This window comes from Peromyscus californicus, unplaced genomic scaffold (genome assembly GCF_007827085.1).
Source record: "Peromyscus californicus insignis strain IS unplaced genomic scaffold, ASM782708v3 Scaffold_7__1_contigs__length_154581171, whole genome shotgun sequence".
Classification (NCBI taxonomy): domain Eukaryota; kingdom Metazoa; phylum Chordata; class Mammalia; order Rodentia; family Cricetidae; genus Peromyscus; species Peromyscus californicus.
The window spans coordinates 90892251-90900852 of NW_026294595.1; the positions used below are offsets into that span (position 1 = coordinate 90892251).

The window sequence follows — 8602 nt, forward strand, 5'->3', positions numbered from 1 at the left end:
CATCTTTACAGACTCTAAAGGAGCCCAATGTTACCAGGGTACCCACAACAGCAACAACAATAACAACAAACATTTTTATGCTTTTCAACTTTTATGAAGCAGAACCCACTGCTGCTCTGCTTCTGGGGGAAGGAAGAGAGTCTTGGTAGCAGTAGCTGAATGTGTGTGTGTGCATTTAAGGAGATAGGAAGGGAAAATATGGCCCCACGGGTCTGCTCTGACTGAGCAGACAGTGCTTTTTAACGGTGGCAGCGAAGTGACGTGACAGACTGGAGAAAATCCCGAGCAACCCACGTCTCCTTTTGGTGCCAGAGGAAGATTTGTGGCCTAGAATGCAAGTAACATGATAAAAATGTGTGAAATTCTGTTGAAAAACAATCCAAGTGCCCTCCTGTATTTTTCATTCTTATGTAATAGAGTCTTTAGCCGCATCTTACATATTCTCTCTACCATCTGTGACCGGTAGATATTCATTTTGGGGAAAATACATGCAAACGATAAAGGTAAAATGGCTTAAGGACTTGGGTTTTAATATTTCTACCAATGCTAAAAGATGCATCACTTGAAATCCTTTCTTGGGCTGGGGCTGTAGCTCAGATGGTAGAGCGATTGCCTAACACATAGGAAGCTTCGCATTCTATTGCCAGTACTACACAAAACCAGGTATGATGATGCCTGTCTGTACCTGGGAGGTGGAGGACGGAAGATGTAAGGAGGACTAAAGGTCATCCCCCTAAACTACAAAGATAATTCAAGGCCAGCCTTGGTTACATGAAACCCTATTTCAAAAATAAATAAAATATAATAATCACAGACATTTTAAAACAAATTCTCTATTAATGCCAAAGCTTCACTCTTCTGTGATTTGGCAGTAAAACTGAGAATACCTTCTAGTCCCTGAGCTTTGTTCTATCTTATGTGGCCATGCCTACACATGTCACTCATGGGCCAAAAGCACATTCAAAACAAAAGACTCCAAAGGAAGTAAGAGGAGCCCATGTAGAAAAGACGGCATAAAGAAGAGCAAGGAAAGAAAAGGCTGAGAAGGAAGACGTGGAGATGAGCTTGGATCAGGCGCTTGATGCCACTGTTATGTCAAGGTATAAATTTGTGGTCACAAATCACCAACCAAATGTCCGAAAAGAACAGTACCATTCTCTGCATAGGTATGAAAATCCCAGAAAGTCATGCAATGGTATAAAAAAATAAAAATAAAATAAAAAAAAATCTCTTACAACACAACAATCTTTTACAAAACAAACAAACAAACAAAAAGACATTAGTAGTTCTCCCTACGGATAAAGCTGATATTTTTTTCTGTGCTTGTTGAACAAATGTTATTTCTACTCTGGGTACCCAGGGGCCAAGGCATTAGAAAGCACCCATTTGCCGTGTTTCTCATCAAATCCTAAGGGGCTCATTTTTCTAACATTTGATTGGTGGTTTTGGAAACATAAGCATCTCAGGACCATGGGAACATCACTTGATAGCAGGAACTTGCATACACTTCCATATCTGGCTAACAAACTTCATAAGGGAGAAGATATGAACAGCTTTGTCCATAATCCTCAGGTGGGTATGGTCACCCCTCATTGGCTAGGAAGATCAGGACCTCTGACAGCGCCTGTTGCTAGGCCCTCAGGCAGACTCCAGGTGGGCTCATCTCTCGGCCTTGTAGGCCTTATCTTCCTTATATATTCATATTCACAGAAGAATAAGTTGGTGATTAGCGCTGGCATACTGTACTGAAAGAAACAGACTTTATAAACACAGACAATTTTGAATTACAGCTAGCTGTGAACTTTCATAAAATTTCAACTAAAAGACAGGGAGAATTTAATCAGGATTAAATAATCATTTTTATAGGACAACAGAAAAAAAGAAAGAGGTTTACAGAGAGGACTGAAGACCACAGAAAGGAATATCCAAATGGAGGGGGTTTCTTTATGCAAAGGTAAGATCTCACCTACGTGAAAAGAATCAGTGGTTGATAATGATACAGAGTACCTGTGAGTCAGATGCCTATATTTGTGATTAGCTCTATGCCAAATAAAACCCAGCTCCCATCTCATAATGAAGCCTAGTCATTATTAAGCTTTTGATTTTCACTATAAAATCTCAAGTCAAGAACTTTATTCTAGTTTTCTTTCCCAGACATCTTAATTTACTCTTTCTCAGTTGCCGCATCAAGGCCAGAAAGGGAAAATGCATTCGCAATGCCTGGGGTTACTTTGTTTTGTTTCCCTGACATGATAGACACAGAGAAAATACCACCCAGATCCCCTTGAAGGTACGACCTGTCACGACAGCAGAATGTGGCCAGGAGCAGCCTTCAGGATGTGCCTCAGTTCCAAGAGCCACTTCTCCTGAGACCGTGTAGTTCTCAGGTAAGTCCATCTCTGGTGACTGGGGTGGATTCAACGATAAAGACCTAGGCTCTGTAACCTGCATCAAAATAGAAACAGGAATAAAGGTTTCTAATTCATGCAATTAGATCCTTGGTATAAGGGAAAACTAGAACACTTTGGTTGGATGACAAACCATGAAATCTTACAGACATAATCTCAAAATGCGGTTTTTGTTTTTTTTCTTAAGGAACCTACAGAATATGCACACTGTTTGGTGCCAGTTATATAGAGTAAAAAGGCAGAAGTAAACAATTTGTTGCTTAAGAATATTTGCATGCAACACTGAACAACAACAAAAAAGAACGACTGGCATTCATACTCAAGTGGCGGTTATCCCAAAGAATGGAAAAGATTTAGGGACAGGTTGTTTTATAAGCAATATAAGAGACTGAAGGGTGCTTGTGGCAGTCGATTTCTTAGTATGGGTGTGTGCATTGATGTGAGATTGTATATCTTACACATAAAGTTAGAGAGAAAGAGAGATGATTGTTCCTGGTAATTAAGTCCTATAAAGTGACAGCTGACACTTTATTAGCTAAAGCAGCTAATATTCCTCAGGGATATAGGATGAACTTCCTGCAAGACTCCCATTACACATTTTCTTTTCTTTTTAAACTCTTCTCTCGTATATTACATCCCCAGAGCAATTCCCACTCCCTTCTCTCCTCCTAATCCTCCCTCACCCACCCACTCCTTGTAGTCGGAGTTTTCTTTGGGCCACTAGCTCACAGATAATGATGAAGAGTTTCTATTACTCTGTGCCTCGATGATCTCCTCCTACTTTGTCTCTCTGCCCAGAAGTCCTGCCTATACCTCCTGCCTAGCTATTGACTGTTCAGCTCTTCATTAAACCAACAACAGCAATATATCTTCACACAATGTACAAATATCCCACAACAGCCGGGCGGTGGTGGCGCACGTCTTTAATCCCAGCACTCGGGAGGCAGAGCCAGGCGGATCTCTGTGAGTTCGAGGCCAGCCTGGACTACCAAGTGAGTTCCAAGAAAGGCGCAAAGCTACACAGAGAAACCCTGTCTCGAAAAAACAACAACAAAAAAAATATCCCACAACAACTCCTCCTCCATTTCCCTTCAGAAAAGGGCAGGCCTCCCAGGGGTATCAACCAAACATGGCATATCAAATTGCAATAAGAGTAGGCACCTTCATCATATTAAGGCTACACAAGGCAACCTAGTAGGAGGAAAGGGGTCCCAAAAGTAGACAAAAGAGTCAAAGAAAGCCCCAGTTCCCACTATTAGGAGTCCCATAGGAAGGCCAAGCTACCCAACTGTAACATATATGCAGAGGACCTAGGTCAGACTCAGGCAGGATCCCTGGTTGTAGGTTCAGTTTCTGTGATCCCCTGTGAGTCCAGGTTAGTTGATTGTGTGGGTTTTCTCGTGGTGTCCTTGACCCCTCTGGCTCCTACAATAAATTCTTCCTCTTCCTCTTCTGCAGCATTCCTCGTGCTCTGCCTATTGTTTGGCTGTGGGATTTTTTCTTTACATCTGCTCCCATCATTTGCTGGATGAAGCCTCTCTGATGATGATTATGCTAGGCTCCTGTCTACAAGCATAGCAGAATATCATTAGGAATCATGAAAAAAAATAGGAAAAAAACAAACAAACAAACCTTTTTTTCAAGTCATGTTTGATTCTACCCTAGGTCTCAGTGCTATCCAGCCTCTGGGTTCTAGTCCTACAGGCAGTGTCAAGCATGGGCTACCTCTCATATCACAGGTCTCAAGTTGGACCAATCACTGCTTGGCCACTCCCACAATTTCTGTGACACCTTTACCACAACAGATCTTGTAGGCAGGACAAATTGTAGGTCAAAGGTTTAGTGGCTCGGTTGGTGTCCCAATCCCTCTGACTGGAAGCCTTGCCTGGTTACAGGAGATGGCTGGTTCAGGTTCATACCCGCCGCCCCCCTTACTAGGAATCTTAGCTAGGGCCACTCTCAAAGATTCCTTTAAGTTTCCATTGCACTGGGTTTCCACCTTGCTATTGGAATTCTCTCAGAAAATTGGGAATCGATCTACCTCAAGACCCAGCTATACCACTCCTGGGCATATACCTAAAGGATGCTCCATCCTACTATAGGGATGCTTATTCAATCATGTTCATAGTAGCTTTATTCGTAATAGCCAGAAACCAGAAACAACCTAGATGTCCCTCAACAGAAGAGTGGTTAAAGGAAACGTGGTACATTTACACAATGGAGTATTATTCAGCTGTTAAAAAATAACATCATGAAATTTGCAAGCAAATAGATGGAACTAGAAAAAGTCATCAATACCTCCCAGTTGCAGTTTTCTCTCCCATTACTTTCTCCCCCGATCTTCCCCCTACGTGATCCCTTCTGTTCCTGCCCCAGCTTGCCCCCAGTCCACCTATTATATCTATTCTATTTACCCTTCCCAGGGAGATCCATGTGTCTCCCTCCTGGGCCCTCCCTGTTACTTAGCCTCTCTGGGTCTGTGGGTTGTAGCATGATTATCCTTTACTTTAGAGCTAATATCCATGTATAAGTGAATACACACCATGTTTGTCTTTCTGTGTATGGGTTACCTCATTCAGGATGGTTTTTTCTAGTTCCATCCATTTGCCTGCAAATTTCATGATGTTGTTTTTTAGCAGCTGAGTAATACTCCATTGTGTAAATGTACCACGTTTCCTTTAACCACTCTTCTGTTGAGGGACATCTAGGTTGTTTCCAGTTTCTGGCTATTACAAATAAAGCTGCTATGAACATGATTGAGTAAGCATCCCTATAGTAGGATGGAGTATCCTTTAGGTATATGCCCAGGAGTGGTATAGCTGGGTCTTGAGGCAGATCAATTCCCAATTTTCTGAGAAATTGCCATGTTGACTTCCAAAGAGGCCATACAAGTTTGCACTCCAACCAGCAATGAAGGAGTATTCCCCTTGCTTCACATCCTTACCAGCATGAGCTACTATTTGTGTTTTTTATCTTAGCCATTCTGACAGGTGTAAGATGGACTGTTAGGGTCCTTTTGATTTGCGCTTCCCTGATGGCTATGGATGTTGAACATTTCTTTAAGTGCTTCTCAGCTCTCTGAGATTCCTCTGTTGAGAATCTCTGTTCAGATCTATACCCCATTGTTTTAATTGGACTATTTGGTTTTTCTATGTCTAGTTTCTTGAGTTCTTCATATGTTTTGGAAATTAGCCCGTTGTCAGAAGATGGAGAATTGGTGGAAATCTTTTTCCATTCTGTTGGCTGCTGTTTTATCCTACTGATAGTGTCCTTTGTCTTACAGAAGCTTTTTCAGTTTCAGGAGGTCCCATTTATCAATTGTTGAGCTTAGTATCTGTGCTATTGGTGTTCTGTTCTGGAAGTTGTCTCCTGTGCCAATGTGTTCAAGGCTACTTCCCACTTTCTCTTCTTCCCCCCTTCTTTTTTTATAGTAAGAAATTTTTTTATTCATTTTGCATACCAATCAAAGATCCCCCTCTTCCCTCCTCCTGTCCCTCCAACCTCCCCTTCCCAACCCACCCCCTATTTCCTCCTACAAGAAGGTAAGGCTTCCCATGGTAAGGCTCATTTAGTTGAGGCAGGTCCAAGCCCTTCCCCCAGCCTCAAGGCTGTGCAAAGTGTCTCGTCACAGGTAGTGGACTCCAAAAAGCCTGCTCATGCACCACAGATGCATTCTGAAGCAGATCAAGCTATTGAACTGTCTCGACATGCAGAGGGCTTAGTTCAGTCCCATGCAGGCTCCACAGCTGTTGATCTAAATTTCATGAGTTCCCACTAGTTTGGTTTGGTTGTCTCTGTAGGTTTCTCCATCATGAACTTGATGCCCTTGCTCAATAAAAAAATGGGCTACAGAGCTAAACAGAGAATTCTCAACAGAAGAATCTCAAATGGCTGAAAGACAGTTAAGGAATTGTTCAACATCCCTAGTCATCAGGGAAATGCAAATCAAAATGATTCTGAGATACCATCTTACACCTGTCAGAATGGCTATGCTCAAAAACACTGAAGACAGCTTATGCTGGAGAGGATGTGGAGCAGGGGGAACACTCCTCCACAGTTGGTGGAAGTGCAAACTTATACAGTCACTTTGGAAATCAGTATGGTGGTTTCTCAGAAAATTGGGAATCAATCTTCCTCAAGACCCAGCTATACCACTCTTGGGAATATATCCAAGGAATGCTCAATCATACCACAAGGACACATGCTCAACTATGTTCATAGCAGCATTAGTAATAGCCAGAACCTAAAAACAACCTGGATACCCCTCAACTGAAGAATGGATTAAGAAAATGTGGTACATATATACAATGTAGTACTACTCAGCAGTGAAAAACAATGACATCATGTAATTTGCAGGCAAATGGATGGAACTAGAAAATATCCTGAGTGAGGTAACCCAGACACAGAAAGACAAATATGGTATGTACTCACTCATAAGTGGATACTAGATGTAAAGCAAAGGATAACCAGACTACAACCCACAGCTCCAGAGGAGCTAGCTAACAAGGAGGACCCAAAGAGGGTCGCATGTATCACCCTGGGAAGGGGAAATAGATGAGATCTCCAGGAGTAAACTGGGGATGAGGGTTGGGCAATGGAGGGTAGGTGATGGGGAATGAGAACATAAGGGAACGGGATGGTTGAGCTGGACAGGGATGGAGTAGGAAAGCAATGAAAGAGATACCATGGTAGAGGGAGACATCATGGAGATAGGAGAAACCAGGTGCTGGGGAAGTTCTCAGGAATCCCCAAGGATGACCCCAGCTTAGACTACAAGCAATAGTGGAGAGGGTGCCTAAACTGGCCTACTCCAGTAATCAGATCAGTGAATACCCTAACTGTCATCATAGAGTCTTTGTCTAGTAACTGATGGGAGCAGATACAGAGATCCACAGCCAGACACCAGGCAGAGCTCCAGGAGTCCAGTCAAAGAGAGAGAAGAGGGATTCTATGAGCAAGGCCACTTTCTCTCCTGTCAGATTCAGTGAATCTGGTTTTATGTTGAGGTCTTTGACCCACTTGGGGTTGAGTTTTGTGCAGGGTGATAGATATGGATCTCTTTTCATTCTTCTACATGTGTACATCTAGTTATACCAGCACAATTTGTTGATGCTTTCTTCTTTTCCACTGTATAATTCTGACTTCTTCAGCAAAAATCAGGTGTCCATAGGTGTGTGAAGTTACATCTGGTGCTTCAATTCAATTTCCTTAATCAATCTGTCTATTTTTATGACAATACCATGTCATTTTTATTACTACACCTCTGTAGTAGAGCTTGAAATCAGGGATGGCCCACCACACATTTCCATCAACCAGTCTATACATCGTCTTACTTTGTATATTGATGTAGAGAGGCATCACTGAATATATAGCTATGTCATTAATGTAATTAACATTTAATTTGTGAGTAGCAGTGTGACAATACATTCCTGCACAAACCCTTTTTAAAACCACAATTCTTCATAATTCTTACCACAGAACTCTCATGCTTCTGAATATTAGATAGCACACCAGCATTTTTTCTAGCAGTTGTTTTAAATGAGAAAATCACCAACATAAAAAAGTATGCCCATTCAAAAGGCATGAAAACAAATATATCAAGGAAAAGGCAATTATTTAATTATAAAAAAGAAGGCGTGCGCCACTCGGGAGGCAGAGCCAGGCGGATCTCTGTGAGTTCGAGGCCAGTCTGGGCTACCAAGTGAGTCCCAGGAAAGGCGCAAAGCTACACAGAGAAACCCTGTCTCGAAAAACCAAAAAAAAAAAAAAAAAAAAAAAAAAAGGTGCAATGTTACCTTGTTGAACATCAGCTGGTAGTACACACATCAGGTGACCTCAATTTGTCATTATTCTCCACATGTCTGCAAGTAACTAGGAAAGCACCACAAACATTAATTTTGAGGTTAGAAATAAATCATAGTGTAGGTAAATATGCAAATACAGAATCTACAGGTAGTACGAATTGACAATGTGCTTGTACACACACATGCCTATTTGTCTATACAAAATATTTAGCAGTATCTCAATCAGACAGGCAATAATGTATCTTGATTGTGTGGTAGAAAAGAATGATTAGGTCAGATGCATCTAGGCACATAATAAAAGACCTCAGCTGGGTGTGGTGGCACATACTTATTATCAAAGTACTCAAGAGGCTGAAGCAGGAGGATTTCAAGTTTGTGGTCTGACTTTGT

At 41.8% G+C, this 8602-nt stretch overlaps 1 long non-coding RNA gene across 1 annotated transcript; it reads right to left on the reverse strand.

Annotated features, from left to right (window-relative positions):
* Positions 1-2305: 2305 nt before the first annotated feature.
* Positions 2306-8308, reverse strand: LOC128100713 (uncharacterized). The gene is made up of 3 exons (XR_008214894.1): positions 8204-8308; positions 3719-3974; positions 2306-2445 (listed from the first exon to the last, which is right to left on the reverse strand). It is a non-coding gene; the product is annotated as an uncharacterized LOC128100713 (long non-coding RNA).
* Between the last annotated feature and the right edge of the window lie 294 nt (positions 8309-8602).